The sequence below is a fragment of the Rattus norvegicus genome, chromosome 9, assembly GCF_036323735.1.
Source record: "Rattus norvegicus strain BN/NHsdMcwi chromosome 9, GRCr8, whole genome shotgun sequence".
Lineage (NCBI taxonomy): Eukaryota > Metazoa > Chordata > Mammalia > Rodentia > Muridae > Rattus > Rattus norvegicus.
In genome coordinates, this window is record NC_086027.1 from 103,807,044 (window position 1) to 103,820,320 (window position 13,277).

Sequence of the window (13,277 nt, forward strand, 5' to 3'; positions counted from 1 at the left end):
CCACCAATATTTCAGGCTTTGAAGGTTTCACTGATTTTTATTCCTCACCACTTAAAAAAATATTCCAGGTATTAAGCTATCTGCCTTGATTTTGGTAAAACAAAATAAAACCATTGAAAAAATGTTAGACTATTCTCTTTATAAACATTTAAAAAAAACTCAATTTAAAATAAAAAGCATCTTGAAATTTTAGAATTGAAGACGTGGTCCTGGGTAGCCTGAATCATGTTTTATTTCCTACGGAGACACATCTAATTTAGAATCAAGGAAATGTCCTAACGTTACAGAAACCATTTTCCTTTCAATAATTAAAGCAATAAGCTTAAGGTGCTCGTAGACTTTCCATAATTGATTGTGGCTTGCAATTAAACGATGGAACCTTTGACCACCATTGTGCTCAGGCAGCAGGGTGTGAGTAGTTTATTGGTTGTAAATATTTTATTCTGAAAACTGGAATCTAGAGGCTTGGGGGTTGACCTGTGTATTGGTCCTACTAAACATATCCAACAGGCTTGCAACTCCAGTTTTATACTGAACTCCAGCTGCAGGGCGTCTTATCTGGTCTTTTCTAGGATCTACCAACCTGTAGGCATAAGGCACTCCCAGACCCAGATGAACAAAGAGGTAAATAACTAAATAATTTAAGAATAAATAAAAGAAAATCAGAAAGCCAAATCATGGAGTGATGAAATCACTGTCCATTTCTATTATAGACATATGCATATTAGGACATTGACAAAGCCATTGAAAAGTAGGTTTAGGGAACTGGTACCAAAGTAATATTATGTAAAATACATTTCCTCATTAGATTTCTCTTCTTCTAATCAACATGGTACAGGCCAGGGCATCAGAGAACTGATACTTTAGTCAATAAATAATGATGATGATGATGATGATGATGATGATGATGATGATGATGATGAAGGTGCCTCAATCACAATGGCCTAAAAGCAAGTTGTGGACATTTTCTTGTTTAATGACTGAAGTGGGACAGTTCAGCCCTCGATGAATGGTACTACCCCTGGGCAGGTGGTTCTGGATTGTACAAGAATGCAGATTAGAATAAGATTGGAATGCAGATTGGAATCAGAATGCACAGAGGAAGCTGTGATGAACAAGCCAGTAGGCAGGGTTCCTCGGCTTCAGTTTCTGCCTTCTTTGTGCCTTGACTTCACTTGAGGAAGGACTGCAACCGTGAATCAGAGTAAGCCCCCTTTTCTTCAAATTGGCTTGGACGTTCTCTTTATCACAGCCATAAAAACTCAATTAAGGCAAAAATTGATACCAGGATGATGGATTGCTGTTCTCACAGATCTGACCATGTTGCTTTCTGGAGCACTGCGGAAGGAATTTGGGTTAAGAAAGCCTTGAGTATTCAGAGATAAATGGGCTGTTGTGGAGCTTGGAAGGAAGGGAGGCTGAAAAGACTGCAGACATTGGAAGCCTGAATTGTCAAGTTTCTGAGGAGAGGAAAGATTCTATTGAGGTCATTTGTGTTATAGTTTATAATAAGAATGTGTATTATCTGGTCACCTGAAGAATTAGCTATGATTAAAAAGCGACCACAACTACCAAATTAAAAATCTTCTTTATTGGATATTTTTAATTTACATTTCAAATGTTTTCCCCTTTGTCCCATTTATCCACACACCCCTTCCCGCCCTGACATTCCCCTACACTGAAGGGTCCAGCGTTGGCAGGACCAAGGGATTCTCCTCCCATTGGTGCCCAACAAGACCATCCTCTGTTACATATGCGACTGGAGCCATGGGTCAGTCCATGTGTACTCTTTGGATGGTGGTTTAGTCCCTGGGAGCTCTGGTTGGTTGGTATTGTTCTAAAAATCTTTTCTTTACAGTTACTCGTTAGCTGGAGCTAAGACATTTTCAGTGATGAAGAATCTAGCATCATTCAGGTAAGATCTTTTGGTAGCATTTCCTCGGGATCAGCACATACAATGTCTGATACAAAGGCCTTACGACGAATCTTTTTCTAGCAGCTAAACATGGAAATGTGTGTCACCCAGGTGGGACCGGTTCAATAGCACAAAGGAGTAGGGGATGAATGTCAGCTGAGGTTCCACACTGTGCGAGGCCAGGAAACCTTGGTGGTGAGGATGAAACCTCGGTTTAGTAGAAACTCCGGAAGTGAGAGGACCATAGAAAGAAGTTGAAGGTAGCCACGATCTGACCAAGTCAGAATCTCTGACAAAGTAAGAATCTCTGAGGATGAAGCCAGGTAATGAGACCATTATTCAAGGTTCAGCCTTTGGCGATCGTAAGACACTGGAGATTCCAGGAATGTGGGGTGACAAACAAAAGTACCAGTAGGTGTGGAGTGAGCCGTCCTCAGCCGATCAGGCAGGGTTCATATGCTATGAAGGGCAGAGTCAGAGACAGGGGGCTATGCAAGCCCTTTGGAAATTTTAGGTTTGTGAGTTCCGGACGTCAGACACTAAACTTTCAAGGGTAGGACTTCATTTTTTCTTTAATTTGAATGTAACCGTGTGTGATACTTTCCTCCTGGAATAAGAAAGTAACATTTTATTTTAAATTTCTTTATTTTGTGTTATACGGAAATTTACAATTATGAGAACTTGGTTATTTTAGAAAGACTGAACCCTTGAAGAGTCGTTTTAAGGAACTAAAGTGTTTGACCTTTATAGACAGTTTTTAAAAACTAAAATGTTTGTATTGTAATGGTGATGTTTGCGTGAAATATTGGGGACGAATAAGAGGTGAAAGGTTATTGTTTAGCAGTGGTATATTGGCATGACAAATTGGCAAGGGTCATTTTTCCTATTAAATGTTTTTATGGTCTCTGCTTCAGTTCCTGCCCTGAGTTTTCTTCATGATGCACTATAACCGTAAGCTAAAATAAACACTTCCTTCATCAAGTTCCTTTTGATCATTGCGATTGAATCCTAACAGAGGTAGCAGTTATATTTAACCTTTAGCACTTACTGGGGTTTGTTTGTCTGTTTGTTTTTGTTTGTTCGTTTGTTGTTTGACATCGTTCTGATCACCAGGATCTACGTGAAGAGTATCTGATATCTGTTCTTCACTCATATCTGGTATGTTTTATGCTGTCCACAGCATTTTGTCAGCTAAAAGTTTGTCAACAACGAAGGAAAGCTGAAGTCATGGTTAGATATATTCAGGAAACAACTTTCATTCTTTAAACATAAAAACATTTTAAAAAAACACCAAAATTCTATAAGTAGCATGTGATATACATGAAGTTTCACTATTAAGGTACATACTTTTCACTATCAATGGTTAATATTACTCATTGAAAATGTAGAAAGGTTTAATTAATTTCAGCTTTTCTTAATCATATTTAGAGAGGAATGTATGAGTTAAAATTTTTCTTCTTTCAGTAACACAAGAAAGTACTAAACTGAGCAAGTGATCAAAAGATAATAAAATTGCAAGTAAACAATACCTAAGAGAAATTTCCAGTGTTTATAAATTAAAGCCTTAGTATGTTTTTTTAAATTTATTCTAATCTTAATATCCCAAATTGGAAACGTTTGGTATCATGTGGAACAGTTAACTTTAATAACTTTCTGATTATTTTATTTATTTGAAGTAAAAAGAATATAATATGAAATATAATCTTCAGAGAAACAAAAGTTGAGCCCTACTGATGAATATAACTAATTCCTCATATATATTAAAATATATCTTGGAAACAAAGTTGAAGAACATGTACCTCAATGTAAAATATATTACAAAAGTGTTTACATATTTTAATTTATACTTGTATTGAGAAATAAATTGTATTCCATTTACATGTAAAATAACATACTTACAAAGCATATTATATATGTACTAATTAAATGTAAATAAATAAAATATCCAATAAAAAAGAGTAAGATTCAACATGTATTATAAGAAAAAAAACTAAAGTCAATAAATACAAAATATAATGCTGTTAGCAAAAAATGCATTTTTTCATGTTCTAGAGGGTATATATCACACTGTCCCATGTAGATTAGTAAATCAATAAATTCTAAGTGTTAATACTGAATAGCAATAATTTTTTACCACAATCATATAGCAGAAAATAAAGAAATAAATATCGTTCCAAACAACTGAGCAATGTTTAATGTATTTGAGTGGACCAAGCACAAATTAGGATTAAAAACCATATAAAGTTTACTGGTCAAGAGATTAGGGAAAGAAATCGAACTTTCAAAGTTCGAAGGAGAAATCAAGGTGAGTATCACAATAAGCAATTCACTTTTAACAGTTCAGTTCAATGATATTCAGAAGGAATTAGAAAGAAAAGGACTTCAAAGGTCTCACAAGCATAGAGAAGCCTGAGAAGGTCACTCTTGAAACAGCTGCTGCAGGGATCAGAGAGATAAAAGTTAAGCTCCGTAATTGCTGTTAGACAATTAAAGGAATGAAAGTGACCAGCGTCAAAATGGAAATGCAAAATGGCAGAGGATTCCAAAATCGCAGCGATAAAATATGTCTAGACCTAAGTGCTCAGAGCTCCTGTAAGAAGACGATTAACGGAAGAAAAAAAAAATAAGTCTTAATTCATTTATCAGCACATTACCAAGTAACTGCCCAGAAATAAGCAAATGAGAGAAAGCCAGAATGATGAAATTTTTGCTGCATCACAGAGACTCTGAAAATGTAAAGTTGAGAGAGTCAAAGTTTAACTTGAAATTAGGACCCAGGACAGGAATGAAGTCCTAGATTTTGAGCAGTAAGTTTAAACACAAGAGTATTTGGCCTAACAATCCACTGACACTGTAGATTATAGAATAAAATGGTATGGACTCACTGATAAGTAGATCTTAGCTCTAAAGCTCTGAATACCTGGGATACAATTCACAGACCACACGAAGCTCAAGAAGGAAGACCGAAGTGTGGATGCTTCACTCTTCCTTAGAAGGGGGAACAGAAATACTCACAGGAGGAAGTACAGAAAAAAAGTGTGGAGCAGAGACTGAAGGAAAGGCCATCAGAGACTGCCACACGTCACTAATGATCACCCCACTTGGTTTATGAAACCTTTTTAAATATATGACCCAGAGTTGTCTTGTTAAAGTATAATTTCCATTAACTCTCACCTACACTCAAAGCATTATCGTCTTTATTTGTTTCACAGTTTGTAGGCCAAAATATTAAAGTGAAAGCTGAGCTTGTGCTAACCCTTGAGTAGCAGCCCAATTGCTGGTCTTCTCATTCTTTGTCCCATTTATGTTGAAAGTGCAATAACTTTAGTCACACGACTGCTACCGCTATAGAGATACTTTGTCAGGATTTCAGTATCACTTTCTTCGTCTTCTATAGACTTTTGCTGGAGTGTCAGCTATCCTGGCAGATGTTCATTCTTGTGCCACCTCCCACTCGCCTTCCTCCAACCTGTGAAACCTGAAGCAAATGGGCTACAGTCCCTTCTTCCGCTCAAATTCCTACCACCTACCACCTCTCCACCCACCTTCATTAGTGCTGTAGAACCTGAACCATACAGATTTTCTGATTTGGAACCAAACAGGCAAAGGAAAGCTATCAGAGGTCGGCCACACCAGCACCTTTGAGGCTAACACCCGTACCAATACATAGAACAGGAACATGCAGGGACCAAAGCCATCCATATAGCTAAGACCCTCAAAAGAACACAGTCAACAAAAGCTAGGACAATATGACACCTTCAGAGCACAGCTAACCTACTACAACAAGTCCTCAGTAACCTGACACAACAGATCTACAAGAAAATGGCCTCAAACCCAATTTTATAAAAATGACAGAGGCCTTTAAAGTGAACAAATTCCTTAAAGAAATAAAAAAAAATACAACCAAACAAGTAGAAAACATTACAGAAAAACAAATCAAGCCCTTAAAGAAAAACAGGAAAATACAATTATATAGGTGAAGGATATCAATAAAATTATTTAAGACCAGAACATGGAAATAGAGGCAATAAAAACAAAACAAAACAAAACAAACAACAACAACAACAACAACAAAACTGGGGTAATCTCCAAGATGGAAAACCTAGGAAAAAGAACAGGAACAACAGTGCAAGTATCACCAACAGAATACAGGAGATAGAAGACAGAATATCAAGCATAGAATATGATTGATGAAGTTGATATATCAGCTAAAGAAAATGTTAAATCTAAAAAATTCCTTACAAGAAACATCCCATAAATCTCTGATATCATGAAAAGGCCTAGCCTAAGAACAATAGGAATTGAAGAAGGTGAACGATCCCAGCTCCAAGGCCCAGAAAATATTTTCAACAAAGTCATAGAAGAAAATGTTCCCAACCTAAAGAAAGATATGTTCATAAACATACAAGAAGTTAATAGAACAAAAATCACGAAAATTCTCCCACTACATAATAATCAGAACACAAAACTTATAGAACAAAGAAAGACAAAGGCAGCGTACAGATTCAAAAAGGATCTTCACCAACCCTACCTCTACTGAGGGTTAATGTCTCAGATTTGTAAAGAAGTAAAAAAATTAGACACCAACAAGCCAAATAGCCCAATTAAAAAACAGGGATACAGAGCCAAACAAAATTCTCAAAAGAGAAATTTTGAACAGCTGAGAAGCACTTAAAAGAATGTTCAAAGAGCTTAATCATCAGGCTGATGCAAATGAAAACAACCTGTAGATTCCATCTCACATTAGTCAGAATAGCTAAGATCAAAAACCCCAAGTGATAGCACATGCTACCAAACATGTGGAGTAAGAGAAACACTCCTACACTGTTGGTGTGAGTACAATATTGTATAACCACTTTGGAAATCAAGTTTGTGGTTTCCCAGAAAACTGGGAATAGTTCTTCCTCAAGACCCAGATATTCCACACCTGAGCATACACCAAAAAATACCTTACTATAACACCTGAACACTTGCTCAACTTCGTTTATCAAAGCTTTATTTGTAATAGCCAGAAACTAGAAATAACTTAGATGTCTCTCAATGGAACAATGGATAAAGAAAATATGGTATATCTACACAATGGAATACTATTCAGCTATTAAAAAGAAAGACATCATGAATTTTGTAAGCAAATGGATGGAACTTGAGAATAGCATCCTGAGTGAGGTAACCCAATCCAAAAAGGCATGGTATGTAATCATTTATAAGTATATATTAGCTTTAAAGTACAGGTTACCAATTCCACACTTCGGAGACCTAGAGGGGCTAAACAAGAAGTATGCTTGAATCTCACTTAGAAGGGGAATAAAATAGTCATAGGAGGCAGAAGGAGGGAAGGACCTGGGTCGGAAATGGGTAGGAAGGGGAATGTAGAAGGGTTGCTTCTGGTTCAGGTGTAGGGAGAGACAGGAAAGATGGCCAGATGGCCAGGAGAATGAATGGAACTCTGCAACTGACAGAGTGGGGGAGATAAGGAGCATCTCAAGGATGTGCCAGAGATCTGGGCTAGGGGAGGTACCCAAGAACCGATGAGTGTGACCATAGTTGTCATTGAACTGTGCAACCTCCTTTAGCCATGCAGGGATCCCCATAAATCCCATAAAATATTTGACCCCAGAGTTACCCTGTCTACAAGAAATGCAGGGATAGAGGATGGAGCAGAAACTGAGGTCAAGCAATAATGGTCCAACTGGAGATCCCTCCATGGATAAGCACCAATCCCTGACACTCATACTGTGTTATGCTTGGAGATAGGAGTCTAACATGGCTGTCTTCTGCAAGGCTCTACTGAGTAGCTGGCTCAGATGGATGCATGGGCCCATATCCAAACAGTGAATGGAGTGTAGGGACTTATATGGAAGAGTGGGGGGAAGTATTACAGGCCCCAAAGGAGATATGAACTCCATAGGAAGATCAACAGAGTCAAGTAAGCAGAACCCGTGGGGCTCTAATAAGAGACTGAAACTGCAAATATGAGCATATATGGGCTGAATGTAGACCCCAGCACATATGTAGCAGATGTACAGCTTGTTCTTGATGTTGGTCCTGAACAATTGGAACAGGGGCTATCCCAAAAGCTGTTGCATGTATGGAATGTTCTTGCTCTGTTGCTTGTCTGGCTTCAGTGGGAGACGATGAACCTAGCTCTAAAGAGACTTAATGTGCCAGGGTTTAGAGATACCTAGGACAGACCTCCACCCTCTCAAAGGAGAAGGGGAAGAAGGATAGAAGAAAGGATTGTGGGAGAGTGTGACCAGGAGGAAGGACAGTGAGCAGGATACAAAACAAGTGAACACAGCTGTTGGAATAATATTTTCACAATAAGAGAAGGAGTGGAGTGGGCTGGTGAAATGTGCCAGTGGATAAATGCTCCATATGAAAACCCAATAACTTAAGTCACCGCAGGCTAGAAGGAGAGAACTGACTCCCATGAGATGCTCACTGGCCTCCACATATGTACAGAGGCATAAACACACACATGTACCACATATGTACCACACACACATGTATGCTCTCACACACATACGTGGACACACACTCAAGTACTTACACACTAACAGGCATGCACGCACACACATGTGAGCATATGCATAAATAAACGTAATCTTTTATAAAACCAAAAGAATGCTCACATCATTAATACCACACGACCACTTATTTTGTTAACTATTTATATAGTTCTATTTCCTAAATTTTATTTATAGTGCTTGCTTTATATTGAATATTTATGTGGGAAAACTCTGCTAATTAAGGTCTAAGTCCACCATCACCTGATGGCCTCTGAGCTCAGCACAAAATAAGAGACTTCCTTGTTAACAGGTTTTCTCCTTCTCTGACATTTTCTGGGTGATTCTAAGCCCCTACATTGGCCTCTACCTGAGGAATGGCACATGTACTCGATTAGTTTATAGGATCAATTCCCTTTCTCCTGACAAAACCTGTTCAACTGGCACCTGAGATTCCTGAACTGCTTCCCCATGCTAAGGAGGCATGCCATGTACTCTGAGCCCCAGACAAGGACTTTTGCCCATGCCATGTACTCTGAGCCCCAGGCAAGGACTTTTGCCCATCCTGATTTCTCCTACCCTCAGCCCCCACACACCCCCGGTTTATGAGACTTCAATCACTCAGTAAAGTTGGTTTGCCTACTGAGGCGCAGCCTTGGTGTGGTCATTCATTGTACGTTCTCATGGGCTTCCGAGCCTCCTCCAACTGAGAATTTTACTTTGACTTTAAGTTTTCTAATTATACATATACATATATAATATTATGTATATATATTATTTTAGTCTATTAATTTTGATATTTTAATACATTATATAATTCTATTTCCCTGTTTAATTCTCTAATGCCTTTTTTGGCATAGAACAATCTAGGGACACCATATCAATCAAACAATCATTCAAAAAGACAAAATCACTCAAAACAACAGATTGGAATAGCACCAATAATAACTTTCAGTACACATTTTTTAAATGATGAAAATTAGTATATTATGGTATTGATTTTAAATGCTAAAGTCAATGCTTTTGTTTGTTTGTTTGTTTGCCTGCTCAGGTGAAATATTCAATTGTTTTGACATAGAACCTTACTGTGCAACCCACCTGGTGTGGAAGTCATGATTCTCTTGTCTTAGCTTCCCTCACGATGGCATTACAGAAATATGTCACTGTGCCCAACTTAAAAATAAAGCTTGACATAAATTAAAAAGGAAGCTAAATCCAAAATCTTTAGCCTTAATAAGTGATAGATCTCATGATACAGAACATAAAACACCATCTAAACTGGAAAAGCACATTTGATTTGAACTAATCACATACATATTACATTATGCATGCATGACACAATATGTACGAATCTCAAGTACATGCATAGCATTTATGTAGATTGACTACTTAAGGCAACAACGACAAAGCTTGATGGTGAGAAATAATAACTGTCAATGACCTAAAAAAAAATCAAATGAAAATGACTGGATTGTAAAAAAAAATTAAAGATAATTAAAAAGAATCCATAAAAACTCAAATGAAAAATGTTAGAAGAATTCACGAAATATATAAATGTAAAATACTATATTTTGGAAAAAAAACAACAAGAATTATCAATCATAATTAAATACTATTTTATACTAGAAGATAATTAGGATACAAATATATATTATGGATTATTAAGACATATTTGGTCTTCAGTGTATATTAGGTAAGAAGAAAGCTAAAATATATGACTTAAGATGGAAGGAAAGTCGACTATAAAAAATAAAAAGAGCAGTCAAAGTAATTAGAAATAAAGCTACATAATGTAACTCACAGCAACCAAATGGAGTGATGGAATGCAGGTATGCAGGTATGCAGGTATGCAGGTATGCAGGTATGCAGGTATGCAGGTATGCAGGTATGCAGTGCACAGAAACATGAAAGGAGATATTAAGAAAAGGAGTAAACATTTGGCAGTACTGAGAAAATATAAAACACAAATATAAATATTTCAGTGAAATGTGGATTTTGCTACAAATTAGAGTGCATTTAAATGACGACAATATAAATCATGCACATATTACAACTTGATCACAACTCTGTTTAAATGAACTCAGAAATTCATTCCATGTACTGTAAAGTATAATCCTTTTACATCCATAACCAATAGCTTAGTGAGATGTGCACACTGTGAAGGTCTTTCTACTTTTCTAATGGTAACTATAGGAACCTCTCCATGTATGATCATTTTCAAGTTATAATCCTTATTCACTCAGTTAGTGGAACCTTTGAATGATTGTTAATTAGGCCGTTTATTATCTTCTTAATGAGTTTTGTATTGAAGCAAGACACTCTGTCAAAAAAGGATCTTGTAATGATTTTCTTTTTCCATTCTATGACTTCCGTTTCATTACATTCTAGCAACGAAGTCTGTATTTCTTTAGCACACGCACACTTTCTTGCCACAGATAATAACAAAAACTGTAGAGTTGAATGTTATAATAAAACATTGATTACATATTTTTATTTCATTAAATAAGACTAATCACTCCTCTAATCAAGTATTATCTAGTATTCAAATGTCCAGGGAAACCCCAAGCTGAACTTAGGAATGGACACAGCACAGCTCCAGTATTTTCAAGACAAAGGCAGACTTTCATGTCAAGGAAGAAAAGTAGGTCTAATATCAGGATTCTTCCAAAATACTGATTCTTATTTGAGAGAAAAAAATCCGTGTATGCCTATATACATATATAGAAGTTCAATAATTATTATGAACCATTTCAAATATGCCCTAAGACAGAATAATTTCTATTCAGAATTCTGGTTCGGAACACAAGCCTTTCGCTGTGAGACTCTAACCTGCACGTCTTTGTTTATGTACATTGACCCTATTAAATATTCAAAACTATTTTTGATAATAAGTAATTGACAACTGTACATTAGTAGACTCAAGTGGGCTCAAGTGGGATTCATAGAGCTATTAATTAGCCAATGGTACATTTTATACCAAAAGAAGTGGGCATGGCCAAGGTCTACACAAAGAGCAGAGCCCAGTAGTAAACCATGAATAGTGAGTTCGGGACTCTGGAAATATTATGGAATATTGACAGACTCCCTTCAACATATTTTACCCACAACTACTCATTCTGGAATTGTTAATATAGTAAAAGAAGATGCTGTGAGTTAAATGTTGTATTTTGCTTTTGTCAGATGTCACTCAGATTCTAGAATTTCAAAATTTGAATGTCCTGTCCTGTTCATTTCCTTTATAGTTAATGTCACCTATTAATTATAAGTCTGGTAAATGCAATGAAAAAGCTATATGCTTTCTAGTAAGTTGCAAGGTTAGCATATCACCTGATTTGAATCCTATTTCTCAGTACATATTTTAGAGTTGATGTTCCCTAATAAACTCTCATTGCTAATGCCTCCCCTCTGATACTCCCGAGTTACTACTTACTAAAATCGATAATCCATCTTTGCTATCCTAGACCCAAGAATATTTGTGTTCCCATGGACCCATCTGTTCCCTACTCACCCAATTTCTTGATGTTTCTTTCTAAAGGAAACAAAGCTTTGAACAAGACAACAAAAAGCAAAGCAAACAAAACATACAAAAATAGCCCGTGAGTTCCTTTTTTTTTTTCCCCGTGAGTCACCTTAAAGGTTTTAGAGGCAGAGAGAACATGATTAGTCTGCCTCTCTTCCTGCTGCTCTCTCAAATCCTGGTCTTAGTCCTTTTGTGGCTTTGGCGATTCTGCTCCTTCTTGGTTCACTTAATCCTAAAGTCCCACCTGTCTCTCTGCCCAGCCATTGGCCGCCGGCAACTTTATTTACCAATCAGAACCACCTCAGGGTAAGGACACTCTGAGTCTCACACGCAGGATTGTCATTCTAGTTGTGATTTTGGGAACTCATGTAATGCAAGTATTATGGGAAATCCATAACATGTAATTCAATTCCGGGTCTTGTGCATTTTTCAAAATTAGCAAGAACCATAACTTTGGGGGTGCTATTATATGTTAGCATTTAATATTAAGATAGAAAGAAAATATTCTTATAAAACGATTTTAAAAAGATACATTCACTTGACAAATGTTTGTATGAAACATACTCTTTAAAAATGTATCTTGCACAAACAATTTTAGCACTCACAAGTTTGCAACCATGGGCTGGTAATAGTAGGCAGGTGTCCTCTCTGTGAACAATAATTACAGTCTCATCAGAAACATTGATTTTTTTGAGATTAATATAATTATTTCATTTCCCCTTCCCCTTCCTCCCTCTTAACTCTCCCATATACCCTATTTTTGCTCTCCTTCAAGTTCATGGACTCTGTTTCTTTTCATTGAATGCTGTCATACATATACATACATGCACATATACATACACATATACATACATACATACTCACACACACACATGCACATGCATATTCACGGTCACACAAATATTCTTTAACATAGATCTAACCTATACACTGTTACTTATACATGTGTTTTTAGGCTGATCATTTAGTATTGGATGACTAATTAGGGTGATCTTCCTTGAAGAAGGGGTTTTCCACCTCTCCATGTTCCTTAGTTTAGTGTAGTTCTTTCTGTAAGATTGAGGCCACATGTGTGCCCCCACCCCCACTACAGCATGTCTATTGGTCTCACCCTTGTTCTGAAATCACTAAAAGACACAATGGAATGAAAGCAAAACAACACCTTCTTACCACCCCCTTTCCACAAATTACTCTAACCTATTGATGTGGTTGGTCGGTAGATGGATGCATTGGGATTTGACTCTACAACTGGATATTGACTGGTTGTGGATTTCTGTAATAGTTTGTGCTGCAAAGAGAAGTTTCTTTGATGAGGGGTGAGGACTACACTTATATG

At 36.9% G+C, this 13,277-nt stretch overlaps 1 long non-coding RNA gene across 1 annotated transcript in view; it reads left to right on the forward strand.

Annotated features, from left to right (window-relative positions):
• Positions 1–999: 999 nt before the first annotated feature.
• Positions 1,000–13,277, forward strand: part of LOC120094753 (uncharacterized) — a 51,489-nt gene continuing 39,211 nt past the window's right edge. The window contains exons 1-2 of the long non-coding RNA XR_005489345.2: positions 1,000–1,204; positions 1,859–1,915. This is a non-coding gene — a long non-coding RNA (uncharacterized LOC120094753). The remainder of the gene's footprint in view (positions 1,205–1,858; positions 1,916–13,277) is intronic.